Below are 13,834 nucleotides of genomic sequence, written 5' to 3' on the forward strand. Positions count from 1 at the left end.
ACAGTCACCCCTGGCTACGTTCATGCCCTAGCAGGAACACAGGTCCCTAAAAGGCATGAGGCAGTCAACCCCGTCCAAAGGATTATAGCTGCCAACTCCCCACAGACCTAAGCCCAGGACTCGTCCTGAAAACAAAGCAAATTCCTAGCACACCCTTGGCCGAGTGAATCGAGTTGAACGATGTCTATTTAACACTGCGCAGACACAAAGCTGTTTTTGTAGCACATGGACAGGGCAAGGGAGGGCAAGGAAGGGCATGCGAAAGCACCGTGCACGCCGAATGGCTACACGTGCAAGCCATTATTAGTATTACCTCCGTCGGAATGAGTGATAGCTCAATGGACAGGAAGTTGTAAATGTGCCTATTTATACGGAATTTCAGCTCGCCAGGATTCAACAGCTTTCCATCAGCAAATGGGACTCATTTGGGCTGTGAGCCAAGCCTCCACGCCTCCTTGTAGGAGATGGAATGCTGGTTACTCAGACAGGCAGCAGGAAGGGAGCTGTGGCAGAGGGCGAGTCAGTGGCCTGGAGGCCAAAGGCGACCGGGAAGACAAGGCCTTCCCCAACTCTGACTGCAGGGTTGGCCGCAGCTAGATGAGGACTGAAGGCAGCATGCAGGGAGGTGAGAATAAAGGAAGGCACCTTTTATCAACCTCATGCAGCGACATGGGTCACCTGGATGTGAAGGGAGGGGAGGAGTTGAGATGCAGGAGGGTGTGGGTTTTGGTGATGGGAAATGAAGATCAAGGAAACAGCAAGGCCTGAGATCACAGTGGCGAAGTGGTTGAGGAAGGGCGAGGAGAGGCCGAGGCTGCCAGCTGTGCCAGGGGGAAAGGGTGAGCACCTGTGAGAACAGCCCCGAGGTGGTGATGGAGGGGGATGACGGGAGCCAAGGCCAGGTCCTGTGTCTGTCACTCGCTGGAAGCTGGGATAACTGCTTCCCTCCCCCACCAGCGAGCAGTACACCCTTCCAAGCAGCTGGGACTCTTGCTGGGGGAAGTTGAGGCTGAAGAGGAGCCTGTGGGCCATGAACACACATGGTGGAGAGCGGAGCAGGAAGAGAGAGCCGCAGCAGATGCAGCAGTCAACACAAGAATTCTCCACTGGGGCCGCCTGCACCCCCAACCCTCCACTCCCCTCCTCCCCCGGGATCTGCTACTTGAACCTCTGTGTGTTGGCTTCTTCAAGTGCAAGTGGGGTGGAGAGAATCACAGAGACTGAGTTAGACCAGTTAGCCTGCATCAAACATTTTGAACAGGGAAAGGTATATGGTAAGCGCTCAATACATGCTATCTTCAGCCCTGCCAGTGAGATGGGGATACAGAAGCATGGACAGTGGGGAGGGAAAGGAAGGCACCTTTTGCCAAGCTGTGCCAAGACACCCAGGGTGCAAGGCTGCCGTAGGGCCCCCTAACCCACTCCAGTCTGCCATGGCTACAGTTAACATCCTCTGTGGGTTTGTGTGTTGAGATTTATTCTTGGTCGTGAGATGCCAGAAGGGTAGAAGCTTAATGCGACAATTCAGACACGGGACCTTTTGGAGGGGACAGTGCCTGAGACTGGTGAAGGCCAGCAGGGGAGCCCCCACACTTGACCAATGCTTGCTTTACAGAAGAGACCAGAGAGGGCACTCGGGTGTGTGGTCTCTGGCCAGGCACTCCCTTGCGCTCCGCCTTGGGATTCAGCCAGCACCAAGGACACATGGGCGTAGTCCCTCACCCGGGCCCACAATGAGAAGTCAAAGCAAACCTCCTCTCACGCAGCGCCCCGGCCTTGGCCATGTCCTCACAGCACTGCAAAGTGGACTAACACAGGGTGCAGTCGTCAGGCCTAGCACAAAGCCCTTCCACTGCCTACACAACACCCAGGGCCCGTGGGTGCGGGACTGAGGCCAACAGGGCCCCGAGGTGCCACACACTGCATTCCTGGGTGTGTCAGGGGACAGACGCGAAGGTAGCTGCTTTGATGAAGAAGGGACACAAGCCCATCCGCTGCTGGTTCTGCAGGCAGGACATGGGTGACTCTTGGCTCCGTCACAGCTGCACCCCATCCCCTGAGCTGCTCTCTGGGTCTGCAGGGGTCCAAGGAGGCTATGGTGACCTCCACCTGGGAGAGCGGGAGGAAGGGAGGGAAGAGAAGGAGACAGACAGACAGACAGCGTGGGATGCAGAGAATGGAGAATCCGTTTTCTTTTCCCCCTTCCTCTACTGGATCAGGAGTGAGGAGTGGGCCAGGGCCTGCTGACCTCTGACCCTCAGATGCCAATCACAGCTCTGCAATGCCCGGTGGTTCCTCTGGCCTCCCTAGGTTTCCCAAGGTCTGCAGCAGGCTCAGGGGCAGACAGCAAGGACACTCCATGGGACACTTCCCATGCCCCAGCTTCCTCTTCCCCTCTGTGCATCTACTCTCCCTTGTTCCTTTTCATTCCTGGTGTCTCCTATGAGGGTCCAACTTCTGCCCCTAAGAGGTGGCCATGTAAACAGGAAGTGTCTGAAGGCTCCTTAAAGGGGTACATGCTGGAGGCCTGTGCAGACGTGTCTCCTGTGTATTCCTGGCATTCCCGTGAGATTTGGGCCCAGCTTCCAGAACTCTCCAACAGGACAGGAAGCCAGCTCAGCTTGCTGCAGATCACTGTGTCTGTGAGACCCAGGCCCACCACGCTGCCCTAAGGTAGACTTCAGTGCCCTGGGCAAAGCGCAACTACCCGGACAGCCAGGGGGGGTCGGGGAGGGCCCACCTGCCAAGGCAGCACAGCCCTGGCCCCCCAACCACCAACCCCCCTAACAAAGCACTCCAGAGCCAGACGTGGCCAGAGGCAAGGGGCACAGCCTCTGTCTGGGGGCCTGAGACAGGAAGGGGAAGTCCCTCCCCAGAAACACTAGTCCCAGCTGTGTTGACAAGCAGGTCCGAGTTACGTAAGAGCACCCGCCCCCGTGTCCTCGGCTGTCCCTGCCCCGCCTGGCTGCCTGCAGGTCTCAGGGTGGTGGCTCCCATTCTGAACCTCCACCCTGGTTGGGGGACGGGGATAATGAGTCGAGCCCAACACTGCAACCCTCCCCTCCTCGGTGCACTAGCCTAGGTTTCAGAACAACAACAAAAAAGGAGTGGAGAATTTCTGAAACGCACAGTGCCAAGTGCCAGTTTCCTTGCCAGGGGTCTCAGTGCGGCTCCAGGGCTCCTCGGGGGCAACTGGATCCACCCTAGGGGCCAGGGAGAGGTTGCACTTGGACAGTGCAGCTCTCCTCCATTCAGCTTCCAGAGCCAAGGGGCGGGAGGGAGAAGCCGGCAGGCAGAGTGGGAAAGGTCCAGCCCGCCCCACATCCAGCTCCCAACCTTCCTCATGCTCCGCCCGACCTCCTGGGAACCACTCAGCTGGCGAGGGCTTTGCAGAATCGAAGCAGAGCTGCTGTGCAGTCTTAGCTGCCTGCTTGCCGTCTCTGGGAAGCCATCCAGCCTCCTCAGCACTGACAGTGGACAATGCCCTGCCTGAGAAGATTGGGGGAATATTGTTTAATATTGTTTAATAAACATGCAATGGAGAAGTGCCATGGTTGGCTCTTGTGCCCACTACCTGCAAGGAGTCAGGAGCTCTGTCCAGGTCAGCCCACTCACATCTCTGACAGAGGCCCCAGTGTGTTGTGCTCATAACAGGTCAGGGTCCACGGATCACATGGGCAGCCTGCCCAGGCACTCTAAGGGGCAGGTAACAACCATGAGCTCAGTTTTCAGATGCAGGAAGTGAGGCCCTGGGAGACTCAAAAAAGTAACCCCAAGTTACACAGGAGGGAGGTGGTGGGGCTGGGATGTGAACCACATTTGCTTGACTTAGGGATCCTTACTCCTAGCCCCTAGCTAACAGTCTCTTCAGTGCAATCCAGTCATGACTAAGTGAGGAAGAATTAAACCCGCGCCAGGAGACAATGCAGTGCCGTGTCCATGGCCTCCATTTTTCAGCTGTCAGTTAAGGCGCATGGCTACGGGAGCCCTCTTCCATGGCCGATGTATGGCTGCTAACATGAAAGTGTTCGGGTCAAGGCCAGGGCTGGAGGGGAAGCTGAAGAAGGCCCCAGGCTCAATCATGGGGTTTGACATAAAAGATACATCTGGTGGCACAAAGACTAATGAGTGCTATAGTGTAGCGGACTGCACGCAGCCTAAAGGAAACATTTGAATGACAGATGAGAGAAACAGAACTGGCAGTCTGGGGCTAGACATGGATGGGCAGGGACTGCGAGGAAACCAGAGTGCCACGGTGAGTGCCCCAAGTGCCTCCCTTAGGCCACAGGCAGCCTGGCAGGAAACTCCCATGATCACCAGCCAGAAGCCTACAGGGCTCTCCCAACCTCTTTCCCTCCCGGGGCAGGTCTTTGCTGCAGGTCAGTTGCTTCAGTCTCCTCAATTATTGCCCTAAAACGTACATCATGTGATGCTGCTCTCCCATTCAAACCTGTAACAGCACCTTGTCACTGGCAATACAGCACCCGTGTCTGCACTTTGCCTCCATTCTATAACCCGCCCTCCCGATTTCTCCCGGCACCCCAGACCTCGGCCATTTCAAGGCACTCCTAGCTTCTCCTTGTGCTGGACATACATGGGTTTCTGTTTCGAAGCCATCACGGATTGGCTGTGGTATGGGCAGCAGACAGGATAGCATGGAGGTGGTAGTGGTGGTGGAGATGGAGAAGCATTGGGACGCAGTGGGACTGCAAGATGGGCCGGAGGACTCCTGGACCCCCAGCTCTTCCAGCTGAATTAAGGTGATAAAAGGCAGAGCCAGGAGAGAAGAGAACTTTCTGACCATCTAAGTGGAGAGATCAATAAAGCCAGTGGCTGCAGGGAGCCCAGAGCCCAGCTGAGCAACGGAACCACAAGATGTGAAGCTGCAGGTCTGGGCATGACACAAGAGAGGATAGCTGAGACAACGGCTAGGAGCACACCGAGCTGCTCCCGCACTGAGCAGGCATCTAGAGAAGGATCCTGGGTAGGCTGCAGACATCTCGAGGCGGCGGCTGTTATCAACAACATCCACAGTGGCTCAAACTTCAAGCAAGGTATGGATTGAGAATGTAGAAAAGTCAGGAAGAGGAGCTGGGGAGACCTTGCTGCTGCCAGCACCAGGACAAATCCAAACAGGACTGCACTGAGGCCTGCATGGCAAGTGACAAATGAAGATGGGGGCAGAAAGACACCTGCTTGGCAAATGGGGCCATGAAGGAAGGAGCTGCAGGGACTGTGACAGAGGTTGATGCAAGCGTTTTGTTTTTTTCTGTTCCTTCATGTTTGCCCTCTCTTCCTCCCTTTTTCTCCCAGCTGCAATTCTTGCCTGACTTTGCTTTCACATACATTCAACATGAAACAGATCTTAGCATGGGCAAAAGCCCGGAAGAATTAGTTAAGAGGCAGGTGCAGGCTGAACCATACACCCCATGGATTCACCTGTGCTCTCGCTTGCCCCATCTCATTAGCACACAACCCACAAAAACTCAACCCACACAGTTGATTTCTGGGTGCCTGGTCCTGTGATGAGATGGAAGTGACCATCACCAGTCCCCCAAGAGGACTTCCAGCTTTTAAAGTTATACTGGAGGGCCCGGCGGCGTGGCCTAGCGCCTGAGGTCCTCGCCTTGAACATGCCAGGATCCCATCTGGGCACTGGTTCTAATCCCAACAGCTCCACTTCCCATCCAGCTCCCTGCTTGTGGCCTGGGAAAGCAGTCGAGGATGGCCCAAAGCTTTGGGACCCTGCACCCGTGTGGGATACCCGGAAAGAAGTTCCTGGATCCTGGCTTCGGATCAGCACAGCACCAGCCACTGCAGTCACTCGGGGAGTGAATCATCGCACGGAAGATCTTCCTCTCTGTATATCTGACTTTCCAATAAAACTAAATCTTAAAAAAAAAAAAGTTATACTGGAAAGGAACAGGAATAAAAGGAACCCTCTGGAATTTCAACATGCCTCTTGAGATATTTCACACCTTAACTGAAGTCCAAGAAATGGAGATGTTTTAGAATGACTGGAGGAAAAGTGGATTAACACTGGCTCTCCTTGTGGCAGGACAAGGACAGGGTCATGACCGTGTAGAAGGTTCAAGCTCTGCATATGCACTGGCTCTGCCTGTTGTTTGGTTTCCTCTAGCACAGGAGCAGGCTTGGCCTTCCTCAACAGCTTCTTCGTACTCGGCTTGTCAAGGAGCCAGCCCTAACAGTCGGCTGCAGATGTTTTAGTAACAAGGGATGACCGCTGAGTCCTGGCCCTTCTCTCTTCAGCTGGATCCCATGTCCCATTCTGCACCTGAGCAGCAAAACACGACCTTTACCTACACCGCCAGCTGATGCTGTTTCCAAGCAAGCTTCTCCAAATGTCAGCATTCAGGGAAGACGCCACTGGCTGGAGAACTGAGGCTATCGTCAGAGGCCATGCTGGCTCTCCTGCTGAGATCTCTGCCTCCTGGTCTGAGCAACTGGCTTCTCAGGGCTGATGCCCAGGTGCCAAGTTCTTCCAGTTCCCTCTACAACTGGGAAAGGACGTGGCCTCTGGCTTGACTCTGTCAGTCACGGGGTAATGCAGAGAATGGAGAGAAGATGGAAAAATCCTGTGTTCTCTCGTGAACTCACTCTTTCAGGGTCAAGGATGACAGGAGTTGAGTGAAATGAACTACTGGTTCTTCCAGTTCCCTGAAGATCCTGACTCAGAAGGAAAAGCAGAGGCTGCAGCCAAAACACACAGTGGTATCTTCAGGTCAACACTTTGGCTTTGGCTTCACCTGCCTGGTCCACCTGGCAGGCACTCCTGGGGACACGACAGCCCCACTGCAGAGTGTCAACTCACCATCCTCTTCGCTACCATCACAGGATGAATTGGCTAAGATTTCCTGATGGAAAGATGCCAAGTTGTTGAGGTCATCTAACGGTGTCCATCCACATAGCCTGGCCATTGTCAGCAAGCTGAGTTGCTCGGGCCATCACATGTGCAGGCCATTCTGAAACATGATGGCTAGGGAAGCAGTCTCCACAGTTAGGGGAGGGGACCTCTTCCTGGGTCCAGGCGTTAGCTAGTATTGGTAATGAATGTGATCCAGCCCACCTGCCAGTCTTCCTGGGCACAGCCTCCCTATGCTGAGTGGCAGTCATCAATTTCCTAGTGGAGTCATGACAGAACACGTAGTCTAGCAGAAAAGGCAAACAAGGGTTCGCTTAAGAGAAGCAGTTTACTGACAACAGCCAGATGCCCACCAAAGACCAAGAAGACGCTCTGTGCCTTTCATCAGGTTACAGTCCCAAGACTGTGGGTGCTGTCTGGGTCCACATGTATCTTCTTCAGGCTTGGGCTACTAACCCGTAATGTAACTCAAAGAAAGTCACTTACAAAAATGGAGGCTAGGGCCCAGCACAATAGCTCAACTGGAAGATCTTTCCCTTTCAAGCACCAGGAGCCAAATAGGCACTGGTTCGTGTCCTGGCTGCTTCATTTCCCCAGCCAATTTCTTGTTTCTACTCTGGGAAAGCAGCAGAGGATGGCCCAAAGCCTTGGGACCCTGCATGGGAGACCAGGAAGAAACTACTAGTTCCTGGCTTCAGATCAGCTCAGCTCCAGCCATTGTGGCCTCTTGGGTAGTGAACCAGCAGATGGAAGATCTTTCTGTATCTCCTTCTCTATGTAAACTTGCCTTCCCAATAAAAACAAAAAAATCTTTAAAAAAAAAAGAAGATGGCTAAAGTTTTCCTAAAAAGTATTTGGAAATCCAGAGGACTTACTAGGTTAGTCTTGCACAATGTGGGATTTACAGGTGTGGATTATGGAGGGATCTGGGCAGGGTCTCCAGGTAACCAAAATCTGGAAACCCAGGTAGAACTAAGCTGATGAGCTTATGTGAAAGGCAGTGCAGGGTGAACTGGTGTTGAATCCGCAGTCAAGAATCACAAAGGGCTTCAGTGTAGGAACAGGGTCTCAGGTTCTCCAGACGTAAATAGTGGGAAGCAGGCAATGCAGAGTCGACCCACTGGGGGCGGGTGCCGTGTTCCAGCCATTGCCTTTTCAGAACCACTGAAATAGGACTGAGCGTTGAGTTAGACAGCTGGGCCCCACTCCATTCCCAGGGCTAAGCCCACAAGCATGGGGCAAGAGGTGCTGACAGCATGGTTCCCCAATGCACTCTGCTCCTTGTCATTCAAAATTCCAAATAAATACAGATGGTGATGGCAGAAGCTTAAGATCATTCACAAAGCCACTCCTCAATCCCAGGAAGCTTCTAAGAAAGAGTGAAGGCCTGGCGTGATAGCATAGTGGCTGAAGTTCTTGCCTTGCATGCGCTGGGATCCCACATGGGTGCCGGTTCTAATCCCAGCAGCCCTGCTTCCCATCCATCTCCTTGCTTGTGGAAATGGAATGCAGTCGAGGACAGCCCAAATCTTTGGGACCAACACAGGAGACCAGGACAAAGCTCCTGGCTTCGAACTGGCTCAGTATCAGCCATTGCAGCCACCTGGGGGAGTGAACCATCGGACGGAAGATCTTCCTGTCTCTCTGTCTCTCCTCCTCTCTGTATATCCACCTTTCCGACACAAATAAATAAATCTCAAAAAAAAAAAAAAAAAAAAAAGAGTGGAAAATTCCTGGGATGGCAACAAAGTAAATGCTTCCAAGATTGCAAGACAGGGCCAGTGCCAGACCACAAGGACATGAGAAATGTGCGATAAGCTCTTGCTGAGGCAGAGGCAGCCACCTTCTTCAAATACAACCCTCCATGAGCCATTGTGGTTTAAGGCTCTGCAGCTCCAGCCACCTGCTACAAGAGGTGGCCTGACTCTACAGCTCTGCTCACTGACTCACGTGACTCAGAGATGCAGTGTTTCCTTCTATGAGCAAGTTTTCCAGCTGGGTACCTTGTGTCTTCTCGGGTAAACCTGAGTAATTGCTGGATACACAAGGAATTCTTAGAATACCCGACTGTGGGATGCCTGCAGAGACCTTCTTACCAGAAGCCTGCCTTTCATGCCGTGGATGTTTCAGATGCTTATCTCCAGGGAGAAAATGTCCCATCAGAGCGGCCAGGCCAGGGAGTAACATTTATTTATTTATAATAACAAATTCATCTTGCATCGAGGAATGGGGGAAAGTAGATGAGACAACCACCTCTGATCTCTTTTTTTCTTCCTGTATCTGGGAAAAAGTGGGGGAAAGGGCCGCTCTCGGCTGCAAAACCACATTAGTACCCTAGAATGGGGAAATGCCACCCAATCTCATCCCAGGGTCTCTGAAGTGGAGCTTAAGTGGTTTTGTTTAAGTGGTTTAGACAGTTCTGAGATGTTGATTTCATTGCTCCAAGGATGAGGAAATCCTTCCAGGGTACGCTGGCTGACATAGCCCCCCTTAGAGTTTCTATTCACCCAGACACTTGCTGTCAACGCTGGGTTGGGAGAGTTGTCCAGTTTGTTCTGTCCTCTATGGTACTAGACATCTTCTTCAGGCCTCATGAACTGGCTGTTACATTGTCCATATGCATAATGGCACGCCATCCACAGCACAGATTTCAGCAACTGAGCAAACCCAGTTCTGACACATGCACTCCATGCTAGGACCACAGATCTTGCGATTTTTCTCTGTGGCTGGAGTTCTGAGTCCAGTGATCCAATTAGGGGGTCTCCAAAGAAACCCTGCCAGAAGTGATCCCAACCTGACTCCTGTGTGTGCCAGTCAGTGGTGGGGGGAGGTCCAGCTCAGTCCATCACCCACATCGGCCGACACACGCTGGTGGTTGCAATCACCTAGTTCTGTCTCCATATCCTATACTGCAGCAGGGAGTAACATTTATTCACTGTACTTGTTGGTGAAGCATCATGCAAGACCTCACATTGTTTCCTCTGAATTGGATGGATACTCAAGAAGAGACTAAGTAAAGATCCAGGGTCCCACAAATAGAGCTGGGTCATAAGCCAGCTGTCCTCTGAGAAGTCCTGTGGATTCATGGAGACCAGCTCCATGGTGTCTGATGACACCTGCCAGCTCTGCCTTGTGAACACACCCTACCCTTGGACCACTCTGCAGAGTAGGGGTCTGCGGCACAACCTTCACAGGTGAGTGGAGTTGTCCTTCCCTCCTTACAGCAAGGGCATTGAAGAATCTTCTACCACACGCTGTGTTCACAGCCACCATTCTCTGCACACACCAGAATGGGATGGGGCCCTCTTGGCCCTCGCCACTGCACACATACACTTAGGATTTACACATTTCTACAATATGGGGGGAGGGATCGCAAATCAGGGTCCTAAAGCTCAGCCTGAGGGATTTCTTTGGATGTAAGAGGATTTTTTCCTCCCCAAAGGTAGATTATGAATGGCAGTTAGAAAAGGAGAGAGATACAGACAGCAGACAGATGGATGGATATTCTGTACTCGTCAATAGTGTCTTAGTAACTATCAACAAACTGAGAGGAGATGAATACATATGAGTTGCCTGCTGCATCAGCATCCCCAGGGGTTGCTGGCTTGAATTCTGGCTGCCCTGCTTTCAATCCAGCTCCCTGCTAATGTGCCTGGGAAAGCAGCAGAGGAAGACAGCCCAAGTCCTTGGCCCTGTACACATGAGAAGCTCGGAAGAAGTTTTCTGAGTTCAGGCTGCAGACTAGCCTACCTCAGGCTGTTGCAGTAATGGAAGATCTCTCTACTCACCCTAATTCTGCCTTTCAAATATATAAATCTTTTTTTTTTTTTTGCGGGGGGAGCACACCTGGATGACCTTTGCTATGATGAGGACCACGAAGTCTACAACCAGGTCTAGCTTTGTCTCTGGAGGACCTCCAGCAGCAGACATGTAACAGAACTTTGGAAGTCTGCTGGTACCTTCAAGCCTAGACAGGAGCCCCTGCAGCCCACGAGGCACGAAGCCACAGGGGGCGTTTCACTTCTTCCTGTCGAGGAGAGAATGGCAGGTGTCCTTGATCTCTGCCCGCAGCCAATTAACAAAGGTGGTTGGAGGAATCCACTATGGGGGGAGGGCTGTGGAAGGGGTGGAGGGAATCCCAGTGCCTATAAAACTGTATCACATAACACAATAACAATTAAAACAAATAAATAAAACTTAAAAAAAAAAACAAAGGTGGTAAGATCCTACTCAGGCAGACTTCTGGGACAAAAGAGCTCCGTTTACAAAGTCCACTTATCCTGTTTGACTTAGGTCATCTCTTCCTGTGAGACCCACAAAGTCAGCTGGGCATCAGCCAGCGACGCAGGGTACTCCAGTGTAGACAGAATATTTCAGGGTATTTCAGACCAGAGATGGATGCTGACAGCTTGTCTCTATGGATGTAAGTCAAATCCCAGCAGACGCTCTGTGCTTGGGGCACAGAGACCAAAACACAGCAGAGGAGACTGAGCAAGGATCTGTTATGAGATGGAAGACCGAGCAGACCACAAAGAAACTCCAAAGGATCAACATGTTACTGTGCACACAAAAAACAGATAACCTTGCAATGATCCTGGAAGCTCTCCTTATGCACATGACACGAACGCACTCCAGAAAGCTCATGAAAATGGAATTAAAAGTTGTCTCTGTTGCAGAGAAAGAAAGAAAGAAAGAAAGAAAGAAAGAAAGAAAGAAAGAAAGAAAGAAAGAAAGAAAGAAAGAAAGAAAGAAAGAAAGAAAGAAAGAAAAGAAAGAAAGAAAGATAAAACGATATCCACGCATGATATTCTGTTATCCATGAACTTTAGGAAAGCCTCCCATGGTCTGTGTCATGCTGCTTCTAGACACCAGCGGGAGGCACACTCCCCCATTGATGTGTCACAGCACTAATCAGAGTTGCTCCACTGCTTCCAGACTTCAGTTGCGTTTGCATCACTGCTTGTGTTTATAGTGGATAACCTATCCCAAGCCTGTCATCTCTCGTTGTTTCCCTCCCGTCCTGTCTTTGGGTAGAGGCAAGGACTCCAAGGCTCATCGTACAAGAGACAGAAGCCCAAGGAGCCTCTCCACCAATCCTGGTTCTGGCTCTGTCCTCAGCTCCCTTAAGAGCACACTCAGTCAGTCCCCTTCTGATGACAGACCACAACCACTGGGTCCCTTCCGAGGGCAGGCTGTGGGAGAAAGGGCTGGGGATGCTGAGCGAGAAATGCTGAAGTCAGCCACTTGCCAGTCTACGAGTCAGCAGCTTCCAGAGCAGAGTAGGGGATTGGGAAATAGGTTTTGGTCCCACAAAAACCTCACAGGCAACAGCGACCCAAGAGCTCAAAGTTACCACGTATAATTCCCCAGCAGGAGCCCAAGGCTGCCTTTAGATGCCAAAGAGCTGGAGCCTAGAATCCTTTACCCATAACCGCAGCTGCGTTCTGCCAGGGCTGAGGACTTTGAGACAATCAAGTGCTGAGCCCCAGACCACTGAGCCAGGAGCTGTTCCACAAATGCACGTTATCATGCCCTGCCTAGAAATGGGCTCAGTTCTCAAGTGTCTCCTACATTATCAAACACAACAATGACCTCACCCCAGAAACTCTTTTCTCCACAAAGATTTGGATGGCTTCGCGTTTCAGCCGGTTGTTGCTCTTAAAGTCGAGGGGTGGAGGCAGCTTGAAGTACAGTGGAAAAGAGTCAGAACATCCCCACTGGAGACTCAGCACAGCAATCCAACATTACACATGAAAAAGCAAGCTACAAAACCACATACAGTTATAAACATCCACATGCGCATGCTAACTTAGGAAAAAACTCATCTCTTACAAGGTGTACCAAAAAATTATAGGCAACTCTGGAAATTTCTCTGTACTCTTCAGAACCTCCTAGAGCTATAAATGACCATTAGCTTGGGGGAAGACCATTCTTGGCTACACACAGCTTTGGGAGGGATGAGGGAATGAAACAGCGAAGTGAGAAGATTTTCTGGCCTGGTAGTACCAATTGATGTGGTCACTGCGAAGGAGATGGACAGCACAGCCTGGCACTCGTCCATCTTAAGACAAAGGTACATGACTGTTTCAGGGACTCCTGGCTAAAGCCTGGCCACTGTTGGCTGCTATGGCCATTTGGGGAGTGAAACAGTGGATGGAAATTGTGTGTGTGCGCGTGCGTGTCTCCCCCTCTGTAACTCCTTCAAACAAATTTTTAAAAGTCCTAAAAGAACAAAAGCATCAGTGATAAAGTGAAAACCCGGCTGGGGAGGAGAGAATTAGAAGAGGGAGTGTCCCATAAGCTTGCCTCAACAGCAGCAACTGTGCTGATCCCAGGCGGCCAGTGCCCAGCAGAACCTGACCCGAGCCTTGATCACCCACGACAAGGACTGAGCTGGATTCTGGGGGGTATGAAAGGAAAGGGCCCCTCTAAGTGGGAGAACAGAAGAACACGGTCAGCTTCCAGCTGTGGGCTAGGCCATCCCATGAACCCCTGGGAAGGGGTGACTGAGAATCAAGCTGCTTATTACCAAGAGGGACTTGTATATCATGCCTGGGACACTCATGACCACCTCCTCCTCTCGCCCCTCAAAGAGGTCCACGTGCTATCCCTGGGCACTGTGACCATGGTCCTCCAGGGAGTCAAAGGGACTTCATAAATGTCAGGTTCCACCATTGCAATGGGGAGACCGTCCTGGGATCCCCCTATGCGCCCAGCGTCGTCACAAGGGCCCATGGAAGAGGAAGGCAGTGTCTCCGAACAAGGGACAGGATAGGGGAAGCAGAGACTGGGATGAGAAGAAGGTGTGAGGACAGATGTGATGCCATGGACCCTGAGGGTGCAGGAAGGTGCTCCACAGCTCAGGTAGCCTCCTCAAACTGCAGCAGGCCAGGGCATGACTCTCTCCCCCAGAGCCTGTAGGAAGACAGCACTGCTGATGTCTTGACCCTA

The 13,834-nt window shown here is 52.0% G+C and overlaps 1 protein-coding gene across 1 annotated transcript in view; it reads right to left on the reverse strand.

The window, feature by feature from the left end:
- Positions 1-13,834, reverse strand: part of ITGB5 (integrin subunit beta 5) — a 106,788-nt gene that overhangs the window by 9,922 nt on the left and 83,032 nt on the right. The window lies entirely within an intron of this gene.

This window comes from Ochotona curzoniae, unplaced genomic scaffold, assembly GCF_017591425.1.
Source record: "Ochotona curzoniae isolate NIBS_2020 unplaced genomic scaffold, NIBS_Ocur_1.0 scaffold_2587, whole genome shotgun sequence".
Classification (NCBI taxonomy): Eukaryota; Metazoa; Chordata; class Mammalia; order Lagomorpha; family Ochotonidae; genus Ochotona; species Ochotona curzoniae.